Consider the following 24,584-nt stretch of genomic DNA (forward strand, 5'->3'; position numbering starts at 1 on the left):
CCCGTCTGTAGCATTTATAGTGCGCTGGTTAGCTATGGTGAGGCTGGCTATAGTGGCTTCTCACTTTTCTCTGAGGCCTCTTTTCCTGGCTTTCAGACAATCTTATCCTGTGTCAGGACACAGGTATGCCTCTGTGGGTGTCAATACCCTGATATCGTTGGAGGATCCCAGACATTGTCTCTCCAAGAGACCCTATCAAAATATAGTCATGTTCTGAGGTACTGAGGGCTATGATTGTCACATTCTGGGGTACATTAGACACTATGTAGCTAACGATAGCCTCCCTGTCCTGGGTGTGCACATGAATACCAGGAAAGCAGTCCTGGTACCCAGAGAGGTGACTTATGGGGGATCCTAAGGAGGTATGGAGTCCACACAGTATCAAGACAAGTCCTTTGTACTGCCTGTGGGTCTGCTGAGGATGCCTCTGTAGAGAATTCCCACTCAGAGGTACTCACTGGATGAACAAGGGTGATAGGGGATGTCCTTCTGTATATATGCTTCTCTTATTGGTTGATGAATAAAACACTGATTGGTCAATAGCCAGGCAAGAAGCATAGCAGGGCTACCAGATGAGGAGAAGGCTGGGGAGAGGAAGGCAGAGGGAGGCTGCCAAGAGATGCCATGCAGTTGAAGGAGTAACATGCCTGATTACGGGTAAGCCACAGCCTTGTGGCAATACATAGATTAATAAAAATGGGTTAATAATTAAGACAGAACTAGACAGTAAGAAGCCCTAGCCATTGGCCAAGAGTTTTATAATTGATATAGCATCTGTCTGTTTATTTGGAGTGAATTGGCTGCAGTACCAGGTGGGACAGAAACCTCCATCTTCACAAGGGCATCTGTGATGTTATGTTTTGGTTCTTAATATATGTTCCCCAATTTTAAATGATGATATGGAATTCAGGTGTGATGGAGCACACCTTTAATCTTCAGGAGGTAGAGACAGGTGGATCTCTGAGTTCGAGGCCAGCCAGGTCTACTAAGCGAGTTCCAGGATAGCCAGGAATACACAGAGAATCCATATTAACAAATAGATGAATAATAAAATGATGGTATTAAGCTAAAAATTATTGAATATGTGATGTTCAGAAATTTTGGCAGAGGACTTCTGTCCTTAGTTTGCTGGTCTTCTTTGGGGGTCCACAGCCATGAGCAGCTATGCAGTAGGAGAGTAAAGTGTACAATCATTTCCAGGAATCAGGGTCTGAGCTAATCCAGACCTTAGAGGCTTGGTACATCATCATCCCTCCTTGGGAGCACAGACCAAAAGGACCTGGGACATATTAGGGATCTTACCTAATATGGCCTGGGTCCACAGACCTCCAGAATGGCCATTTTTTCCCATTGCACTGGATATTTTCAGTAGAATTAAGATGGACCTATGTGATCTCCTAGTGTATGGGGAGAGAGCTAAGTGGGGATGTTCTGCAGAGATGAGTGTCTTCCCAGGTAAGGTAGCACATCAAAGACAAGGCCACACCCCAGACGGGCTGATGAGATGCTATAGCAGACTCAGATACTCTGCATCTCTCTCCAGGCCACCCTGTTCCTTCAGAGAGTCCCGAGGAAGCCTAGAGGCTGGGAATGAATGAGGCACCTGTAGTGAGCAGAGCCCAGGCAGGGGAGCCAAGCCTGCACAGCCTTGGTGCTGGGGAAGTTTCTAGCATTGGGCGCTGCAGGGAAATCAGCCCCTGGTGTACAGAGGCCTGCAGAACGTGGGCATGAGAGCAGGTTAACACCATGATGCCCCTATAGGAAAACAGCATCACCATCCCCACACAGGGACCCCTGCACTCAGCTCCTGTGTGTGGGACCGGTGCCAGTCAACAGATTAGTATTCTATGGATCTCATCTCTGTTGTCTTTTAGCTCGGGCACCAGCTGTGGGACATCTAAGCCAGATCGTTCTCGATTTTATTAGTACTTAGCCACCCAAAAGGATCAAAGTCAACAGAAATTGTTTCATGAATTATCTCCGGAAGCCCCCGAGTTGTAAGCTGATGAGTAGAACACCATTTCCCAGAAAGCTTTCTGAGATGAAGGGGTGCTGATTAACTGCCGACACACTCCTCTGCTTTTCCCTGTGATGATGTCCCTCCCGGGTGGTGACCATGGTTCCCTGGGTTCCCACCAAGAGCCGTGCCTTTCAGTAAAGGCTGCCTCCTTGTTGAACAGGTTTTAAGAAAATAGAGTCCTGACTTTATTTTACCTTCAACATTCGACAGCCAACAACAGAAGCAATTTGAAGGCCTCTTGAATGGCTCAGAAATCAATTACGCCGTCATCTCTGATCACATAGCAGATACAAAGAAGCCAGCGAAAGCGGAGGGAGACAGCACCTCACCCAGTCGAGGGAAAGTTAAATGGAATTAGATTTCAGTCAACAGCTAGATTATAGTATCACATTTCTGACAAGATTACAAAAAGCAGATTAATCCTCTCAGTGTACCTTAATTGTGGGAAAGGCTTCCATGCCCGAAATCCAACTAAGGTAGATGACAGGGACCATGAGGAGAAGATGGCTGAGTTATAGCATGGGGAGATCAGTGCTAGGGTTCAGGCATAAGCCCAAAATACTCCCGTGAAAGGCCTTATAACAGCAGATGACTAGGGCTCCAAAGCCCTCAGCCAAAATTCCTAAAGAACAAAACATTCAGCAACTTTAGCTTCACACCATCACTTTAAACTGAAGAAAATATATTAAAAATAAGAAAGTAACAACACAGATGACCTTGTTCATGATGTGGCCAGTCAGTACCTCTGACTGGGAATGACTGTATTTGGATAGGGCATCTTAGAGAGGTGATGTCTGGCATCCTTCAAAGAGATCAGGCATAATTTGGTCCTGACACAAGGATAAGACTGTCTGAAATCCAGGGAGAGAGGCTCAGAGGAATCCAGGCTGCCCACAAAGTGGTCTTCAGGTGTAGCCTCCAGGACTGAAGGAGCAGAGGGTCTATTGTAGAACTCAGCACACATAGCAGCATAGCAATGTCCCAGGTAAACACAGCAAGGACAGTGAAAGGATGCCAGTATGCAGGAGCCCAGGCAGCTAGATGACTTCCCAAGTAACAAAGCCATGGTCTCACGATGAGTTACTAGTGAGTACATCCTGCCAGACCCCACCCCTGCCCTATAGCATGGGCCTGGCTGCAGCTGATTAAGATTCAGGCAGCATAGGGACCCTGCCTTCTGCACTCAACAGTCAGGTAAGGGGCCCCTGAAGATGGCTGGGACAACAGATTTCCCAAATAGCAAGCCCCCCACAGCTGTCACCACCTAAAGCTATTCTACTTGGCAAGCAAGTCACACTTGTGCCATTCCAGTATTGTGGGAAGGCAGGCTCCCAGGTCTCCCAGGGTAAGTCAGTCAGTCTGAGAGAGATTAAGCTCTGGGGACCCTTTCCAAGGCTATGTCGGAGGTGACTGTGGGGTAGAAAGCCCTTGCAGGGGAGATCATTGTTGTGCTGCCTGGCACATATACACTGTGACACACATAGTGAATGGAAGAAGGAAGGAAGGAAGGAAGGAAGGAAGGAAGGAAGGAAGGAAGGAAGGAAGGAAGGAAGGAAGGAAGCAAGCCTGGCAGAGTAGGTTACCTCAAGGGAAGAAACTTCATTTACTCTTCATTTACATGGAGAAATGAAGCTCCATCCATGCCTCTATACACGCCTGAAAGGTGACCACACATGCACACATGAAAATTGACCCCCCCACACAAAATGACCCCCACACACATGTAAAAACTGATCACTCACCCACACATGAAAAACAACTCTCTCTCTCTCTCTCTCTCTCTCTCTCTCTCTCTCTCTCTCTCTCTCTCTCTCACACACACACACACACACACACACACACACACACACACACAAAGCAACATAGGTACACAGGCTCGCTCACCCAGTATTTATTTATGAAGCACAAATATTGCATAATCCCACACATTCTCTTTGACAAATGACCCTAAGGGTATATTTGCCAGCTGTCAAATTTAGCTGAGACCCCATGGTCATCTTTAGGGCCCTGTCAATGACAACAGCTGTTGGCAGGGGGCACTAGTACCTTGGTAGCCACAAGTCCCCCTGTAAGTTCTCTCCATACCACATTACTGGACCCTAGCTGACCCCAGACCAAGTACAGGTTCTGCAGGCAAGCCTGTGACTCTGTTCCTTGTCCCTGAGCCTGAGGCCACAGAGGAGAGGAAGGACCTGAGTGAGGTTGGCCAGACTGGCCTCTTGTAAGCCCCTCCATGGGGGAGGAGTCTGCCTGCTTGCTTGTGCTTCCTGCCTCCTTTACTGGGAACAGAAGGAGAAACCCTGAAACCCTGGGGCTTCTGTCTCAGCCTGTGTTCTAGAACATTCCTCCCTCCTTGAGTTAGCTTCTGCTTCCCATTGGGTCTGTCCTCTGCTTCTTATCCAGGACCTGAGGACAGGGCAAGTGGCTCAAAGCAAAGAGAAGAAAATGCCGCTGTGGCTGGCTGTTACTGCCTCTCCTCCGTGCCCACTGTCCACAGGCGGCCAGCCCCTGCCACACTGTCTGACTCTTCAAAGTATCTGTAAGATGAAGACATGAGGGCAGGGTGTCCCTTCAGCAGCTCTGTGGCTGTCCTGATCACTGTATGGACTTCAGATTCACCAAAAGTGGCAAGGAGGTGCCACTGTAGAACTCCCAGGGGTCAGGGCAGACACTCAGGTTCTGGCTGCCAGGCTGATGCTGGGACACTTGCTGACTGCCAAGGGCCACAGTTCAACAACAGAGGGCTTGTGGTGGGGAGGCAGGGCTCTTGGCAAAGCAATTGCCCTTTGAAAACTCCTGGGACTGCTGAAGACCAGTGAAGTTGAGGTCCCATTCACTCTCCTCTTCTTTCCAGCATGGCACACAGACTGATACCCAAGAAGAGCCAACCTTCTGTGAGGAAACCTAGAAAACCCTAGCCAGGGGAAGGATGGAGAGTTGAATTGTCAAATTCCTACTCACAGCCACAGCCTCAGCCCCCACAGCTGCTCCTCTAACCCCTCTATGAAGCTGACATAGGTTTCTATCATACAATCAGGGTCTTCCCTAAGAATGTGTGTCCGGCAAGGACAGGCTCCTGTGCATGAGGCCCAGGCAGAGCCCAGACGGAGGTAGGCAAGATGAGGCCCATGGCTGCCATTTTGACACAGGGCGGTTGGTTGGCAAGCTTGCTCTGTGTTGGTGGTTAGGAGTAGGGAGGGGCAAACCCTGCTACTTAGGTGTGCAAGTGTTGGAATTCTATTTCCTCTTTGATGAAAAGTTTAAGATTTTCCTGCTGTCACAGAACAAAGGGAGCCGTGACTTCTGTTCCCCCGTTTGCACAGCTGACTTCATGCGCTTTTGACAGTTCCATTGCGCTTCCGACAGCTACAAGGTCCCCCAGGGGAAGTGAGTGGGGGGCTTATCACTGAGCCAGGCTAGCTCTTCCAGAATGTTACCCTTTATGGAACCTAAAGAATGTTTTTACATGAGCACGCTTTGTCTTGGGTTTAGGGAAAAACAGCCACACAAATCATTAATGTGATAATTGCCCTCATAGTAACTCGGAACTGTCCTGTGAAAAACCACTTCAAAATGCAAGCTAGGAAGAGATGAGCCCTCTTGGAGGACAGTCAACCTTCTCTCCTTGTCTCAGTGCTGGGGATTGAACTCAGGACCTGTGCATATGAAGCAAGTGCTCTATCACTGAGCCACATCCCAGTGGTCCCTGGGAGATGCACCTGAGAGATACCTGTGCTCTGTAACCACACTGTCATTTGTCTTCCTCCCTGCAGCAGGCACTGTGTACAGACGCTGAGCTACCCTGGAAGGGCCATGACAAAAAGACAAATACCTCCATCCTCACCAGGCTTGCAATCCATGGGTGAACTGACCTTCCTTGGAGAATCACAGCATTCACACTGTGGAAAGGACGGAGCCAGGAGGACTTCTCAGGAAAAGGGAGGGTTGATCTGAGTCAGTGCCCCTGTCTCTATCCCCACATTTCTGGGAAGACCACACTCATGGTCTGCATAATCTTCTTCTGCATCCCTTACCCCCACCCCTGAGTCCTAGGTATATTCAGGAGGAGAACCTGGTGCTTGGATGAAAGGTATGCTTTTCCTGCATGACTTCTCCCTGCACTTCCTCTGACGCATGGCTCCCTCCAAGGTATGCATGGATGAGGGCAAGGCCAGTCTCCAAGTCAGAAATAGGAGCTAAAGAGAAGCCACAGAAGAAAAGGCAAAGGGTCATTCCCAATACCCAAGCTCTGCAAGGCTCAGAAGAGTGTGCCTGCTGGGCTTATTGTGGGGGTGTAAATGAGTTTCGGCCCACCCCCATAGTCTTGATAATTTGCATACTTGGTCCCTGGGCTATAATATTATCTGGGAAGACTTAGACACTATGGCTTTGTTAGAGGAAGAATGTCACTGCTGGCAAGCTTTGAGAGTCCATAGTTGCACCACTTTTAGTTTTTTCTTTCTTTGTTGTGCTTGCAGTTCAAAATGTGGGCCCTCGGCTTCCTGCTCCTGCTGCCATGGCTTTGCCATCCCTACCCCCATCGTGGACTCTAACCCGCTATAACCATAAGCCCAAATAAACTCTTGTTGCTTCATTCGTAGTGCTTTATCACAGCAACAGAAAAGTAAATGATACATTTATCATTGGCATTTGTAACCAGAGACCAAATGTACAACCAAAGCCAAAGAATCTGTTTCTCCCAAAGGACTGACAGCCACCAGGTCCAGGCTCACAGTCCGGAACTGTCTTGTAGCAAGCCAGCTATTAGAACAAGCCACATCCAATTTGGTCTATGTTAGAAACAAGAAGAAATCAGATTTATCACCTCTGCTAAAGGAACTTGCCCCTGTATAAACTGTTTCAACAGAAATGTGTACTCCCTCCTAGCCTCTCTATGCAAATACATAATGCCATCCACTGGTTGGATTCTGAGTATCATGTTCCAAGATCGTCTCCATAAAGCTACAATTCAAGCTCTCTGGATCACAGAGCTGCTGCGATTTCCACGTGGGCACGGAGGCAGCAGCTTGCTGCCATATGCTGTTTGGTAAATGTCTGTACATGACTCCAAACAAAACACCATGCCAAGCTGGCCACATGAACAGGCATGCACGCTGCTCATCTTAACTCAATGCATCCCACTTCCCAGAGAGATACTGAGGGAACAACCATACCTCACCAGAGAGATGCTGCAGTGGGCAGCCATCCCTCATGAATGCCTGAGGGTCACAGGCCTTTGGAAATAAACAGGAATGGACTTTATCAGCCCAATTTGTATCTTGCAGCCAAATGTAATCCATGTGCCAGGACAGTGCCCTTGCATAGAGACAGATGGCATTTGTACTAAGATTGTCACCACAATGGGGTCCTAATCAAGTGGCTTTTTTACCACCTCAAGAGTAAAAAAGATCAGAGCTGAGGATCCGAGGTGTCCTATAGTGAGTAACCCAGAGGCAGAAGTGTGGGGTGTTCTGCCTGACCACTGGTGGGTTCAGAGGCCAGACTCCCTCCCACCTCCTCATAGACAGTATCATCGGAATCTTGTCAGCCACACAATACCCTTATCTTACTTCTTTTCAAGTCACCTGATTACCCAGAGAAAATAGAAACAGAGAGAAAAGAGCATGTCCTTGCAGAAGCAGGAATGTCAAGCTTGCTCTCGGACCTCCTCAGCCCTGTTCCTGGAGTCTGGAGGCAATCTGCTTCTCTGAGGAGCCATGGCCACCTGCCTCAGGGCTCAGATCTCCTATAGGGCTGGTCCCACTGCTACTGTGTACATGTATGATTTCTTTGTTCCCTGAGTCCTGTCCCTAGGCCTCACAAAGATGGCGTGGAAGCAGGCATCTAGAGGAGCAGGTGCACCTCCCATACTGCCCGTTTCACTCTGCTGTAGGCTCTGATCCAGCAGGCAAGCTCTAACCTAGGCTTGGATGGTTGCTTGGCACAAAAGCCATTGGTTCTCCAAAGTCTACAACTGGGGCGCAGCAAGCTCAGCTCATAAGGCATCTTAGTGTGGCCTCACATCCCTCCCTCACACCAGCGGCAAGCACGAGCTGGGGGTGTGTGGGGCTTGAAAGCAAATCGCTGCTCCGAATCCTCTGGGCTCATTATCCCGGGGAACAGTGGTAACATAATGCATTTTCATTTACTTAGCCTTAAATATATGTAAATTAAAGGGTTTTCTTTTATTAAAAATAACACTGAAACTTACCACTGATGTGTTTTTGTTATTCTAAAGAGAAGCGGTACTGGAGGAATGGGGGTCTAATGACATCTCCCATTCAGGCTTGTGTCTTGCTAGAGAGAAAGAGGGCCCCCACCCTGGGCTGAGCACCGCATAAAGGCCTGCCCAAGCCACCCTGCAACCTTCTCCCGTGCACACTAATTGCCAGAGTTGTGGTGGAGGGAGCTCACATCATGGTTGGAAGCCTAATTGAAGCCAAGAAAGAAAATAAACTACTGTTCTGCCCTAGGAGCTGCAGGGTATAGAAGGCTGGGGGACAGGGGGGACACAAGCCCCATCAACTCAGTGCACAGAGGCTTCCTAGATCTTCCAGAAAAGAGTCTTTATCCATAGTCTGTTCCTCATCCCCAGGAGAGGGCCCCCACCCTGCACCAAGGCGCCTGGAATTGAAAGATGCTGTGCCTTTCAAGTTGCCCCATGGACCTCCACACAGTCACCATTCCTCAGGCTCCCTGGGCTGTCTGCTGGCACAGGCCCCTTTCAACTCATGCAATCCCTTCAAGATCATTCCATACCTTCTGCCCAGTCATCCTGCCACTGTCAAGGGGACCTCTGCATTCCAGGCACGTTGGCACCACCATGTGATGCAGAGAAACCTAGAGGATTGAGTTTTGGTATTGTGTTTTGGTAATTGCAGAGATCACAGCATAAACTCAGCCTTAGGGATGCTGCCTGTGATCTATAGTTTCGAATGGATGGTAGTGTTTCAGAACCATAGAGTTTGCTGGAGCCATTCTGTGTTTCAGGAGGGATCAAGATGTCAAGTAAAACTCAAGAATAGAGCATGAAGGATAGTACCTGTGGTGGTTAATATTGACCATCAGAGCTAACCAATGTAGAGTCATCTAGGAGACAAACCTCTGGACGTGTCCGTAAGGAAGTTTCCAAACCATTAATTGAGGTAAGTAGGCTCACCCTCAGTGGAGGAGGTGGCACAAACACTGGAAGACCAGAGAAGGTTCTCTCTATAATCCAAGGCCCTTCCACAATCAGTGAGGGTAGCCTCCCTGCCCATGATGACAAGGGGCCCCTGGCCTTACTGCAGTCATGGCTGGCATCTTGCTAGATTGCTAAAACTAAAGGTTGTCTGGTGAGACACAGTGGGTGGAAACACTCTGAAAGACTTAATGACACCTGCTGAAGCCCTTGCATTGTCTCTCAAGCAGACCCAGCTGTGAACTGAGGGCAAGACTCTAGTTGTCCCTTCTGTGGTGACCAGATAGTCATGAGCATCACAGAACAACTGAGGTGGTCACATGAGCCATTGCTACCCTGTTAACCCACCTGGGCCCCTCCAGGTTAACTTCCACAAGGAAGTTGACTTCCTGAAGATAAAATCAAGGACTCCAGATTATATCTGAATTCATGACTAAATAGATCCCTATCAGAGGTGGAGAGTAGACCCCATTTCCAAAAGTGTGAGGGGCAGTTGCTCACACAGTGGCTTACAAACAGGAGGTCATTTTGTTCTTCAGGTTATTTGCTACAATCTAGACTTCAGGAGACAGGGTGCAGTAGGTACTTTTTTTTCTCTGCTGTGATTACATACCCAACAAAAACAACTCAAGGAAGCAAGCTTGTTGGCTCACAGTTTGAAGGTACAGTCCATTACTATGTGGAAGGCATGGAACAGAAGTAGGAGGTAGCTGGCCATGTTGCATCCACAGTAAGTGTGATACCCAGCTCTGTTTTCTTTTATTCAGTCCAGGAACCCAGTTTATGGAAAGATACTGCTGTATTCAGGGTGGGTCGGCCCACTTTAATTAACCCAATCTAGAAACTTCCTTACAGGCTTGCCTAGAGTCTTGTCTACTATCATTATAATTCTTTCAAGTTGGCAATATTAACCATCATATGGGGAATGGTCACATGACCAGATAAAATTGCCCTGGTTTTTATGGACAACAGACCTCTAAGCCTGAGGATAGGCAATATACACCAGTGCTGTCCCCTGCTCAGCGGTCCAACCGACCACCTTCTCAGTGTCTCTGTTGCCATTTGATGGCAAGCTGACACAGCTTGTAAGCCAACCTCTTCAAGGCTCAGCAGTTCCTTGCTGACTTGGAGTTGAAAGTTTCTCCTTCTGGCTCTGAAGGTCCCATTAAACACCTCATGGATGTAGAAGAAAAACAATGGACCAAACCCGTCACCGAAGATGGAGTCATGTGACAAGGGAAGAGGACACTAGTTAATCACCCCATTTGTTCACAAACTCTCTAAACCTCAGCAGTTCCCTTTAGCTAGTGAGCAGCAAAATGAATCTGCCATCTAGGTCTGGGCATAGGGATTAGAAGGAAAAACAAAGCCAGGGGAACAAGTGATTAAGTCAGATGTTAGTTGCCTGAGCAAGGAAAGTTTATGCATGAAAATCACTGTGTTCTCATCAGAGCAAAAGGGAGCCTCATGCACCTTCACCCGTGTGTGTCAGGCTGCTCCTCGGACCAGTCACAAATTGTTGGTTTTAAATAAGAGAACCAGGTGGCCTGCTAGTTCAGCCAGTAGACTGTGAGACTCTTAGGTAAGAGAAACACATTCTAAGATAGAAAGCAGTACAGCTCAGGAGAGCTCAGGTGTGTGAGCTTCCAACACTGTGTGCTATCAAACCACACATCCTAAGTGACTCACACAGACCACTCCGGATCTGAATCTTTGGGTGGAGTCTCAGGTGGGAGTGACCATCAGTAAGTACCTCTACAATCAGGCCACACGGTTACACTCACGTGGTCCCAGGAATCCTAAAGTCACTCATGGCCATAGCTCATTCTTCCCTTCTTTCAGGCCACAACAACCCTGTGCAGTTCTGCTTCCTTGCTTTGGCAGTTACACATTGGTTTCCAAGTTGCTTTCCCAAACATCAGAGTGGACAGAGGGACTTAATGTGAGATCTGAACCAAGGAGGACACTGTCCATTCTTTCAGCAAATGAGTTGATCAACCATAATAATGGCTTTGTCGTTCTTTGCTTCAAATAAATACATATCATGTTGAGCATTTGGAGATACCATATTTTTCCCTATTTCTCTTCGTGGCAGGAGACACAATGCAGTCAACAACCAGTCACAGCTTCACAGCAGACAGCTGAAGGGACCCTCTGATGTTCCCACCTCTCTTCATAGCCAAAATGGCTCAACAGCTCTACTTTACAAACCATCACAAGTGACAAGAATATCACCTCCTGTTTACGAGTATGTCAGAGCCAGATCCCTTTCCCACATTGCACTCTGACTTGGCCTATTAGAGTCCACTGCATTCTCACTGTTGGCCACGACCACTGAGCTGACCACTAAGCAGGAGCTAGTGATCTGCTTGGCCACAGGAGGGACATTGGGCCCTAGCCACCTTTACCATGGAATAGACAACCATGGGGTGCTGGTTTCCTGGAAAGAGCGTAGAACAGGCAAAGTTTGGCAAATGTCACTATGTGTCCCCAGTGCCATTGCCCCAGGCCAGGTAAACACTGGAGGTCTCTGCAGATCAGCTATGAAGTCACCACCGTGAAAAAGAACGCAGTGTCAGTTCTGGCACAGTCACAGAGAGGAAGGCCCTACATGGTCCGTCATAAGAAAAACAGCTTATAATGTGGTAAACTGAGCTTCTTCATGCTGGTCCACTTGGGACAACAGCCTGGGTTGGTCAGCACCTAGGTCTGGCTATTCCATTGCCAATGGGCCACTATAGCTGCATGACCTAGTGTGAGCCCATGTGACCTGTCAACTGCCCACTCAGAAATGACTCATTCTTTAAAAAAAAATAAATAAATGATGCCATAGTCTGTCCCTGTCCCTGAGAAAGGCTTGAGTCAGCGGTGCCTACCCTGTCTTCCCCTCCCCACTTCATGGGAGTTATCTGGTCTGCTTTGACAAAGTCAGTAGCACTTCTGTTTATGATTTTTCAACCCATCGTTGCCCCCAGTATCCCCACAGCTGCAGGATGTGGCTCTGTCAGGGACTGTGCAGCAGGCAGCCCGTGGAGGGGGGACGCTGTGGTAAATGTTTCCTTGGCACCTCTAGTGACTGCCAAGACCCTCCTCAGAGCAAGAGACATGCTCAGAGAAACAGCCCAGGTGTCTTTTGCCACAAAGGTGAAGGGACAGGAAAAGTGTGGCAGCTGTCAGGGTCTGTCCTGGGGGGTGGGGGGATGAGGACACAAAGCTGCCACCTGCCTCTGTCTGCTCTTAGGGTGGGCACTCTGCCTCCTGCTCCTTCCTTCTTTAAATGGGTGGGAATCGGCCCACTTTGCCCTGAAGAGCAGCGAAGAAACACACAATCAGAAATGAAGAAAGTCTTTTCAAGGCTGTTTACTTGGGTACAGCCGTGACAAACGTTTCTTTCTCCTCCAGGGCCCACCCACAGACAGGAGCAGAACAATGATGCTTGGGGGGCCGCTGGCGGCTGAGGGGCGACGTCTCGGAGCCCTGCCGAGCTCATTCAGCCTGCCCGGGTGCCAGCTTGCAGCTCCAAGCCTGGTCCACCACTAATTACAATGGCATTGATGAGACGCTGGGAGTTACTGTGTTTACATAGCAAGTCTCTCAATATAAAAAAAAAAAGAAAATAGAAAAAGAAAAATCACTGATATATCACAAGAAGAGTGGCTGAGGAGGGAGAACGTATTTACCTCTCAAATGTATTGATACTGAAAACAGAGCCAAGTTCTTCTGCGTGCATGGACTCTGTCTCGAGAAGACATCCCAGCAGATTCCAGAGGCACTGTGTCTGCCAGAGGATGGATGTGTGTCAGAAGCCCCAGGCTCCAGTTACAGAGGGTCTAACTTATCCGTGCAAGCAAACAACCAAAGTTACATCATTTTAATCAACACCCATCATTTTAATTGCCTGCATCTCCCCCAGAACAAAGTGACACTATAGTTTTATGGTATTTGATTAATGAGGGCAGGAAAATTGAAGTTTTTGCAATAAAACTAAAGAAAAAAATCAACAGACTTTTATCGTTTTTCCCCTTGTGATTTTAATTTAATGGCTCGTGTTTTCATTACCGCAGAGGCTGTACACTTTAGCTCGCAATTATGTCCCATCTGTGAGGCACTGTGTTACTGTGTTATTACAGTTTATTCTAGGAGCTTTTCAATCACTTTTGAGTTGGGCTTTATAAGTATTCTTGCAGCAGGTGGGCTTGCTGGCATGCGACCAGGAGCACACAAAGCGCCAAGCTGGAGTTTAATGGCAGCATATGCACGTGGCACGGAGCACCAGCCTTCCCCATATGCTGCTAAGCAGCCCCTTAAGCCTGCCAGTCACTCTTCTTACTGACTACGGTCTCTAAGTAGTTCTCTGCCAGGGAAAAATATACGAAGGCAGCGAATTTTTCCAGTGTGCACCATCCTTATTATTGAGACAACCCTGTCATTAGTACAGGCACAATGAACCCGAACCTGGGATGCATACCAATTAGGCTGCGTGAGCACTTCTGCTTCTTATCTCTATGGAAACGGCCCCCCTGGCTGCAGTGGACAAGCAGGAGTGTCCCCCCACCCATATGTCACCTAGTTAACACTGTGCACTTTCATGTGAACCAAAATCTGCCCCAGCCCTCACAGCAGTGCTGAGGAAGAAAATGGGAACAAGGGAAGTCTCTCTCAGAACTGTGGGAGGCGATGTGTCCTTAGAACGCAGTGTGGGTTGGCATGGCCATCACAGGAGGTGCTGAATGAGGATCTGTCACTATCTTTGAATCTAGAAGTCATTTTCTCCCATCAGATCTAGCAGGGAGAGTTCAAGCAAGCTAAAAGAAAATTCTCCATCCCATGGAAGAAAAATGAAGCCCAAACATTTCCCTCCCAATTTATATGAAGTGTTCTACTTGTAAGCAACTCAGAGAAGCTCCGGAGCCCTGCACATCAGAGCAACTTTGCCCTGGACCTTCGGACACCAACGTCCATGAGGGGAAAAAAAAAGACTAAAAAATGTTCGAATGTGCAAAGCTTTTACCATCAAACACTGAGAACTTTGCAAAGAAAGACCTACGGGTAGCCTTTTGTTTTGAGTGTGTGTAAGAGAGGTACAGAGGAGGAAGGAAAGAGGGAGGGGTACAGGGGGTGAGGGGAGAAACAGACAGATAGACAGACAGACAGAGTAAGAGACTGACTTCTATTTTAGTGGCTCTCTCAATTACCACTGAGGGATTTTTGGACTCGTGAATGTCTATATTGCCGCTTGGAGTTCTCAACACCCTTTCTAGTGCTGGGTACCACAGATGACACAGCATGGCTTTATCTTCCTCCACATCTCAGAGGCAATTTTAAGACAGTACAGCCTAAACAAGGCTGTCTGGGTGGGTGACTCACTCTCTTAGGGGGCTGTGCCATAGCCCAACATTCTAAACCAGCTTCTGTGTCTCATTTCCTCTGCTGAGGGAATTCCCTCCCAGTGGCCACCCTAGGTGACTTCACAGTATCCACTGGAAGATGGATGCCCATCTTCAGCAAATGAGGGATGTCTTAATTAGGCTTTTTATTACTTTGAGGAAGCACCTTAACCAAAAAGCAACTTGGGGAGGAAAGTGTTTAGTTGGCTTACACTTCCACATCACTGTTCATCATCAAAGGAAGTCAGGACAGGAACTCAAAAAACAAGCCAGGAACCTGGAGGCAGTGGCTGATACAGAGGCCATGGAGGACTGCTTTCTTATGGAATCCAGGACCACCAGCCCAGGGATGGCACCACCCACAAAGGGCTGGGCCTTCCCGCATCAATCACTAATTAAGAAAATGCCCTACAGGCTTGCCTACAGTCCAATCTTATAGAGGCATTTTCTCAATTGAGGTTCCCTCCTCTCAGATGACTTTAGCTTGTGAGAAATTGACATAAAACCACCCAGGACAGGGGTGACACTTGAAGATTTATAGCATACGCAGCTTGTTTTAGGGTTCAGGGATTACTTGGAACTGCGTCCGAGGGCACTGGAGTCCAATAGCTTGAATCCCACTCAGGCTTCAGAGATGAAGATCACGTCCCACAGTTAGGGCTCTGCTCTAGTCAGTCTCAGTTCAAACCTCAGTCTGCCACAAATTAAGCTGTGCTGCCTTGAACCTCTTTTTGAGCTTGTGTTTGTGTTAATGCTCATCTGTTTCTGTAAGTCTGACTTAGCCCAAGAAGAAAGTGGTGTCTATGTTTAGCTAACGCTCAAGGAGTCTCGATGACTGAATCATAACACTGTAATATTTGCTAGAATAAACTTTTTCTTAAAAAAAAAAAAAAACAGTTATCTTGGCCTATTGACTCAGGTCTGTAATCATAGAATTTAGGAAGCTGAAGCAGGAGGGTGATAGGTTCAAAACCAGCCTGGGCCAAAGAATGAGTTCAAGGCTAGTCTGGGCAACATAGAGTGGCCCCAGTGGGAATACAACTCAGTGGTGGAATGCTCTCCTAGAATGGGTGAGGTCCTGGGCTCAGTCCTCAACATCATAATAAACAAACCAGCTTGTTTGTCCCAATGTTTCATTCAACCCTCTGGCCGTCAGAGACGAGAAACAGGTTCTTTCTACAAACCCACAAATGCAGAATCAAATAAGCAAGTAACTCTAGTGCAATGTGCTGTGTGGTGACAGAGATCACCTGGCAAAAGGGTAGGACCCAGGAGTTCACACTTTGATCATGTAAGACTCCATTCAGTGTCCTTGGCCACCTGGGAATGAGTTAGGGTCCGTGCAAGACTCTGGGTGGCCTGGGTGTGGCTTGGGCCCTCCAGCTTCCCTCTGTCTGTTCTTAGCACACACTGCTTCGGAGCTGTGATTCTTACCTGACCCAGGTCTTTACTCGAGAGGAATAGTGCTAACAATGGTAAATCATGCAGTAAGGCCTAAAGCAAGGCTGTGTTCATGGCCTCTCACGGGTGTTAAACTATGTATTAATGACCGGCTGATTTTATCTTTGTCCCGTTTGTTGAAATTTCTAACCTAAATAGCATTTAGAGTCTGTGGGAATAGACATGGTCATTTTTCCCCCATGCGAAACTATCAATTTATTTCACTTAAGTTATCAAAGTATAAATCATAGCTCCCTGTTACTCCCCATCCTGGCTCCTTTACAGCCTAAGCAGAGCGGGTGAAATTTGTGCTTCTGACCCTTGTAATTCTGCAAGCTGCGCACCTGAGGGCCAGAGCACATAAGCGCCTCCCTGCAGCTCTGTTGGGCCCACAGCAGACTGGAAAGCAAACAGCACAGATTGGTTTGTGTTGAGGAGACTCCACCAAGTCCAGACCAGAAGCCTAGTAAAGTCTTTTCACCAGCACTGATGGTCTGTCTACCCTGCTTCTTACCTCTGGGTATCTCCCCATAATGCCCCATTGCCTCCTCATGTGGCCTTCCTCACCCATCCCCTGCTTCCCTGCTCCCAACCTTCCCTATTTGTGCCTTAAGTATTGGTGTTTCCAGAGGAGCTGTGCTCATCTTCTCTTCATCCACGGGGCAAAAGCAACCAGTTGCAGGAGCACAGAGGACACTCGGGCTAGCCTCACACTCCCTATGTAGTTGAGGATGAGCTTGAGCTTCTAAACTCCTGCCTCTACCTCCCCAAGGTGGGAACTACAGACATTCTCTACCACACTGGGGTTTTTGCTTGCCTTTGAGCAGAATAAAGGGTTGGAGGGATGGCAAGAAAGGAATGAAGGGTCTTGATAGCTCCACACACCACTTGCCCGCCAAGGTTGTTAAACCTCTTGGCAGTACTCAGTGACTACAGACCCAGCATCAGGTAGCGGCTCATCACAGTTCAGGCATGGATCTGATCTGGGTGGATGGCCCCTGGCATCACTCACTGCAGACTCACTTACTGTTGGACCTCCCCAGAAAGAAGCCACCTCATCTAACCCCAAAACTTCTGTTATCTCTGCCCAGAGGATACGCCATCACCCTTGCCTGGGCCAACACCTGCCATGTGTAACCATCTCTGGCCCCATGTTCCCCTTTCCTGGGCAGTTTTCTCTACTCCCACAGACTAGTAGAGAACAACATCCTGACCTTTGACCTGCCAATGTCCAGATGCCCACCACCACCTCCAAGCAGCTCCAAACCACTTTTGATAAGGCCTGTTAGCCTCATTCGCCTCCCCAATTCCTTCCCCTAAAAGCAGGATTTTGAAGCTAGGCTTTTCTCCCTTTAGAGGAGAAAGGGAGAAAAGGAAGGGGAGAGGAAATGTTTGAGCGACAGAGAAAAGAAGGGAGAGAAAGGGTAGGAGAAAGGGGGATGGGAAGGAGGGAGAGTGGAAGGGAGGGAAGGAGGAACTAAATGAAGAAGACAGAATTGCATTTCCAGCTCCCTCCCACCCCCTAGCCAACAACTGCCCTTTCTGGAGTGAACCTCTCCATTAGCACTGACCATTACTCTCCCAGTACATCTCTGGTCTCCAGACGCCAAAGGGGAACAGATAATTGGACACGGCAGGACCAGAAGCAAATACTCTGCCTACTAAACAGCTGTAGACATCTGCTGTGGGGAGGAGAGACAAAGGCCATGTGGGTCCTGGAAAGTCCCTTGTGGGTGTCTTAGGAACCCTCACTGTCCTCCCTACAATGCTAGAGATCTATGCGGTCAGCAGAGGTGGGCACCCATATTCGAGGGGCTCTTCAAGGAATGTGCACAGAACTCTTTCGGACAGACCAAGGTAGTAAAGATGACTTGCAGGCGTCCAAAGGGCCAGACAAGCACAAGTTCCCAGTGCAGCAGCCCCAAGTCAGAGGCTGCTGGGAACTCAACACCTGGAACACTGTAGGTATGCCCAAGGCTGCATGAAAACAAGCTGTAAGCCGTCCCAAGCACCTTTGGTTAGACTGTATGCATTTGTCCCCAAAGTCCTTGTCAGAAGTGTTCCAACAGCTGAAACATGTTTTTGTAACAGAATTTCAAAATGTGGGAGACAAAGCAAAAACAGAAAATTATGTCCTATTGGCTGAGGAAGACTTGGATTCTGTAGCTTCATCTATTAGCCAGCGATTCAGTCCTCAGACCAGTACTTCTTCTACAGGAAGTCTAGAGAGCAGGGGATGAGAGGAAATGCACTCTGTGAATCCCATACATGGCCCCACCCAAACTCAAGACCCCTGAGCAATGACCACAGTAGGTAGCCTCTAGAGCAACTGTTCTCAACCTTCCTAAGGCTGCGTCCCTTTAATCTGTTCCTCACAATGTGGTGACTCCAACCACAAAATTATTTAATTGCTACTTCATTACTAACTTTGCTTCTGTTGTGAATTGTAATGTAAATATCTGATATGTGACCCCCAAGGGGTCATGATCCATGGGTTTAAAACTGCTGCTAAATGTTTAGGAAGTTGATAGTAGCTGGCCTCCTGCAGGCAGCGCCCACAGGGCAGCATGCCACCCCACTACCTGCTCCATCTCTTACCATCCTAGGGGCAGGATGCTGAGAAACCAATCAGAGCCTCCTGCACCCCACACTGTCCTCTGTACCCCACTCCATGTCACCCCATTGCCAATTGATCTCCACACTGTAGAGGAGTAGAAAGAAAGGTTGCCAAATGAGCCTAGGAAAATGGGGATAATTTTCAGTAATTGATTTTATGTGGCTGAATGTGTGCACTGTAGAGCACACCCAGCAATATCCACAGGTAGGAATAAACAAATCACTCCTCACATGCTGGAGAGACAACCTGAGGCCAGCATTAACCTGTGCCAACTCTGGGTGACCACAGACCTTGCCAGATTAAGTGGCTGCATCCCACTTTTAGAGGGAATCCCATCCCTGTGTTCCCATCTGGAAGTTCTGCCAAGGTGGAATTTTGCCTCCTTCCTCCATTGGAGGCAGGGTCTGTTTTGCCCCCTGCCCCAAGACAATGAATCTCTCTATGTTTCAAAAGGCACCATCAAGTCTCTTCCAGCATGCCCAAACAACCCGTCACAGCCCTCAGCTTTGCAGTGGAACAGACCTGGGAGTGAGACCTCCAGGTGACAGCTGTGACACTGTGATATCCAAGACAGCCACATGCAAACAGTGAGGGTGACCTATGACCATGGGATGATTTGGATAGCAACTAAATAACACACAAAGCATGGACAGGGCCCTCAGCTGCTCCGGAAAAGGTCTGGTATCTCCTGACAGGTGGAGTGAGAGGTGTCAAGGCAGCAAACGGCACCAGACCACCTATCATATCAGCTGGGTGGCAGGTCCCATGAGATGCCTGCCAACGCCATTTCCATGGGACACAGAACCCCAGCTCCTGCTTTGACTCTGTATGTTTCTTCTCTGAGTTAACAAAATGAGAGATGAGGGGTCTGTGAGTGAGGTCCTCTAGGATTCAAGAGAGTTCCTCACCCACAGTGGGCCACCATGGTCACTTAGAACCTCTGTGCTCATTATGACCACAGATGCCAGCAACTACAGCCGACTGCAGAATGTAATGGAGCAGATTCCAGGCTGTGGAGCAGGAAGGGAAATCACCAAGGCTACTCACAAAGGTTTAGGGAAACAAGAGCTTGGGGCCTCCCAATAGAACCCCCAAATGTTAGCTAACTAATATTTGGATCATTTTTCTATATTGTGTATTTAATGAAGGGAATTGAAGCACAGAACTGAAAGATTTTTAAGAAGAAAATATATCAAAGCTGGACCCCAGCAGATCAGAAAGGATGCTGTTGCTATGTATTCAGGGTGACCTCTCCTTCTGGGGGTGGAGGATTGATCTTAACAGTTTTTAAAATGTTATTATTGTCTCACTTTTCTTCAGAAAGCAAGGTGAGGATTTGTTCTGAATATACATCTTTTCAAAATTTGCTGGCAAAGTGCTAAGGGATTTCCCGAGTGGAAAAATAACAGCATTTTAATCGTAAATATGTTAATGTGCAGGACACGTGTTGGCACCTCACCCCCACACACACACACACACACTGGGTGGCACGCTCCCTTAAGAGTGTTGTGTTGTTGAAAGAGGTTTTATGTTTTTTTTCATAAAGCAAGAAAAGCAACATCTTAAAAGATCATATATTCCATAAATAGAACGGTTCTCAATATAGATTTTACCCAATAGCTAGAGTAGTGAACCCTCCAGGATTGCTTAATTGTCTTACAAAGAAAAGTGACAGCGAATCTTTCTCCTCTTTGAAAACATGCATGCCTTCTCCCAGTTTGCCACTGAACAGATCTCAAAGAAGCCTCTTCAAGGTCGGGGAGGGGAGGGAATCACACAAACACAAGGTCTTGAAGTTGCCTGAACTACCTCTGTATAAATGACCCCCAAAACAACCAGGGCACAGCACAGCGCTTGAGTCTGCAGAGGGAGACAGGAGACTTCCAAATCCCCGGGTCCTCAGTCCGGAAGGGTATGTTAAGCACACTCATCTTAGCAGTCTGCTCATCCTCATCAACTCCGACCACATCTTAGTTAAAAGTAAGGATATTTTTACTTGCAACAACTTGGTTTTTGCCTTGTGAGTCATCTTCCTCCCCCCACGTCAACTTGAATGCACACATGCATGCACACACACATACATAATTCACAGTGGGCCTTCAGCTGCTACTTGGACACAGATGTTACTCAGTGCAGCCTAATGGCCCACACTGCTGCCTAGGAAGGACTGTCTGTGATGTAATACAATGTATCAAATGAGCACTTGTGACTAGAGCAAACAATGGAATACTTTTCAGCACCTTTGCCCCAATGGGTAAAGAATCTTTGCTCACATCCAGAATCCTGAAGAGAATGACAAAATAGGAACATTTTCACGTCCATAATCCCTGAGTTCAAGCTGCTGCTGGTGACATCAGAGTAGGAGCTGTAGGACTTGGTGACAGAGATATCCAGAGAAAGTCAAGTTGGGGGCTTCACAGGCCACAGATCCTTCTTCATCCTGGCTAAGTCCACTTGTATGGTAACATCCAGGGCTCAGACTTCGTTAATATCAGCCATGTCCTTGGACAGTAGACCACCGCCTCTCAGACCATGCCAAGATGTCTACCCTCGTCTTTGGACTCCAGCCACAGAAACAGGGAAGGAAGTCTGCAACCTCTAGATTATTCTTGAAGCAAACACAAGGACATGGGGGCAGGCCCAAAGCCAAAGACTGCTTGATGGGCTGGACAAGTCCCATCCCAGCCCATCTCACCATGCTCAATCTGGTCCTGCCCCTTCCCTAATTCAGCCAATAGAGCCCCTGAGCCCAGGAAGCTCTAGCACTGGTGTTATGCAGAGAGGAATCATCCCCAGGCCTGGCAGGCAAGCATCTCCCTTCAGGGGAAGCAAGATTAATCAGTTCAACGATACTGTCCTGATTAAACAATGAGGCGCCCTGGGGCTCCACGTCTGTCCCCGAGGAGGAGAGTCATCAAAACTAATTCTCAGAGCCCCACAGCTCCCTCGGGGGCAAACTACCTTTTAATTTCTCTCTCTGAAGACTAATTCCATTGTTGTGGAGCCTGTATCATAACAACTGTAAACTAATCACTAGTCATTCCCAAGCACTCTGACCGTTCCTGCCACCTCTGTTTCATTTCCCAAAGACTTTTTTGGAACCTGAGATGTGAATCTCACACAGTCAGAGAAAAGCAGCAGGGAATGAACACAGTAGAACTTTCCACACAGGGAAAAGCCCCAATGTGATATCCATGCCATGATTAAGTCTAATGGAACCTCCCCACGACTAAGTCCGTGAATCGGGCAAAAGCCTGGAGATTTAGCTAAAAGCAGAGATGTCCAGTTGTTTGTGCTAGGAGAATGTGTGTGCACATCTTGTTTTTGTTTTGTTTTGTTTTTGCAGGGGGGAAGCAGCCCTATATACAGGTTTACAGCACAGTGGGAAAACCCCAGGTGTAAGAGCTCGTGTTTTTTATGCCATTGGGGTACAGCCGGAGCTGTAATCCAGGACTAGAAAACAGGATGCACCTGTGATTATTGGCTGAGAAGCAACTCATGGAGACCCAACATCTCTCCCAATACCCCAAATGCCTTCCTTTTATTAAGCATGGCTTCCTCTGCTTCAGCATGCATAAAAGCAAGATGGAGGGCTGTTGTCACAACCCAGCAACAGGCTGGAGAACTAGGTGGCCATGGGCTACAACCTCCCCCTGGACAGGCAACCTCATGCACAGGTATGCCTGCTCAGTCTTAGAGGATCACAGGCAGGTTTGGGCATCACATTCCCACAGATGATTGGATGATTTAACAGTTCCTGGACCCAGAAGTCAGAGGTAAAGCCCTGGCAGTCTGTGCTCTCCAAGCCCTAAGGACCCCCACCCCCCAAGTTTTTCTTGGTGACAGACATCTCTGGGATGGTGAGAGTACAGCTTCAACCCACTCTCCTTGCACTCTCCACATGTCTGTGACCTGTGTGAGCTTCTTCTTTGCAGGGCACTGGTCACACTGGATGAGGGGCCACACTACCCAGGATGACCTCATTCTAACTCTGGACACCTATCCTGAAATTATAGATAGCATCATGTTTTTTATGCCACCTGCCTCTCAGCAGGATGGCTCTACAGGCAGATAAGGGGTTACAGCCTGAGGGGTGAGTCTCCCCAGGCCCAGAGCCAGCAGAGTCCTCAAGAATAACTGCCTCAGAAGCTAGGCCCTGTCCAAACCTCCCACGCTTTCCCATAGGCAAAACTGTCTCTCGAGAGAATGGTCCAAAGAGCACAAGGCTTCATCAAATGAGGAGCTCCATAGACCCACCAAGGCATTGACCTCTGACCCCTGAGCCCCAGAACTCCAGTGCAGTAGCTGTCCACTGAATCTGAATCAAAATATTGCCATCACAGGACCAAGTCTCACAAGCACTGGGCCTGTGGGAATATCTTTAAGTCTTTGTGACTCTGACCCATGCCTGAGTTTTCCTTTAAAATCTGTCCCATTTCATGGGTGTGTATTGCCCGTGTGTATGTGATGCTCAGACACTTTTTATCCCCTCTCCATCCTCCAGGCCTGCAGAGGTCCTTGTGTCTCCCATAGCACAGAGCTCAGAGAGATTTAGAGTCACACCTGACTGATGATGTGACACCTGGACACAGTGACCAGCAGTCGAAGATCAAGTGGTTTCAACCCTGAGCAGAGCAACATGCCAACCTCCTTTATCCTCCAGGGATGAGAGAGGGGGGCTATGAGAAGTGTGGCAGCTGCTGCACTGGTCAGCCAGACACAGACAGGCAGGGATACCCACTTTCTGACTTGTGCACAGAGTAATAGGAGTTTGCATTTGCGCCCCAGGCCAGCCCTGACCCCTATTCACCTACATGTGCTCTGATCCGCTCCTGTGTCTAGGTCTTGCCTCGGCCTCACCACAGGCATCATTTGCTGACTGTATCCTGTCCCCACTGCTCTTTGCTTCATTACATGACTGGACCCTCCCTTCCTCTCACTGACCCAGTGCCTGGCCTCTGCAGATGCTCTTTAAGACACTTAAGACAGATGAATATAAAGAGCTTCAGTGGGTCCACAGTGAAACACAGGGGATATGGCTAGAAGTGTCAAAAGGTAACCTGAAGAGGGAAAAGAGGGTGGAAATGAGAGGAAGGGGAAGGGGAAGGAGAGGAAAGGGAAGGGGAAGGAGAGGAAGGGGAAGGAGAGGAAAGGGAAGGAGGAAGAGGAAGGGGTAGGAGGTGACCTAGCTGGGCAGGGCATGAGAAAACAAAACCCACTGTGTTATACCCAGTGAACACACAGAAGCAGCAGACTTTCACTTCTTGGATTGGCAAAACCCTCTTCGCAAGCACTGAAGGGTGTTTCACAGTGAGGATATTTGAGGAAAAAGACAAAACTCTGAAAGTAAAGATGATTCCTACCATAATACTCCTGGGTGACTCCCACAGAAATCACCCAGAGCCTGAAACAGGAAGCACCAGGTGCTTGTCACAGTCTGACCTCACTAGCAAGGGCTGGGAACTTAAGATGCAGCCCCCATGGGGGGGATGGTGGATGGCCACCGTGCAGCCTCCTGATGCCAGTCAGTTACGCTATGAAAAGAAGTTGTTTATGTCTGGGACAAGGGTATGCTGATGGCAAGGGTGGAGGTGGGGGCAGATACTGTCATTCTATCAAAAAAACAAAAACAAAAACCCACAGACAGACACCCCTAAGTACTGAGGGGTGATGTGGAGAGGAGAGAGTAAAGGAGGGCGTGGGAATGGAAAAGAGGGAGGATGAAGAGTCTAGAGGATTGGGGTTAGTCTCTGGATTACTCAGATGTGGTGTGGTTTATTTCAGTCTCTTCTGATTTTACTAAGTGTATCTTCTGGTTTAGTGATAATGGCTGTGCTTCCTATGTGTGTGTGTGGGGGGGGTGTAAATTAGGAGCCAGGCAGCCACAGAGCTCCAGGCACCTCTTACCTCTTCTAAACCCAACACAGAGGCATCCTGAAG

The 24,584-nt window shown here is 48.2% G+C and overlaps 1 pseudogene; it reads right to left on the bottom strand.

Annotated features, from left to right (window-relative positions):
- Window positions 1-4,484: 4,484 nt before the first annotated feature.
- The window catches only part of LOC100768364, a 157,697-nt pseudogene continuing 137,597 nt past the window's right edge, over window positions 4,485-24,584 (bottom strand).

This window comes from Cricetulus griseus (genome assembly GCF_003668045.3).
Source record: "Cricetulus griseus strain 17A/GY chromosome 1 unlocalized genomic scaffold, alternate assembly CriGri-PICRH-1.0 chr1_1, whole genome shotgun sequence".
Lineage (NCBI taxonomy): Eukaryota > Metazoa > Chordata > Mammalia > Rodentia > Cricetidae > Cricetulus > Cricetulus griseus.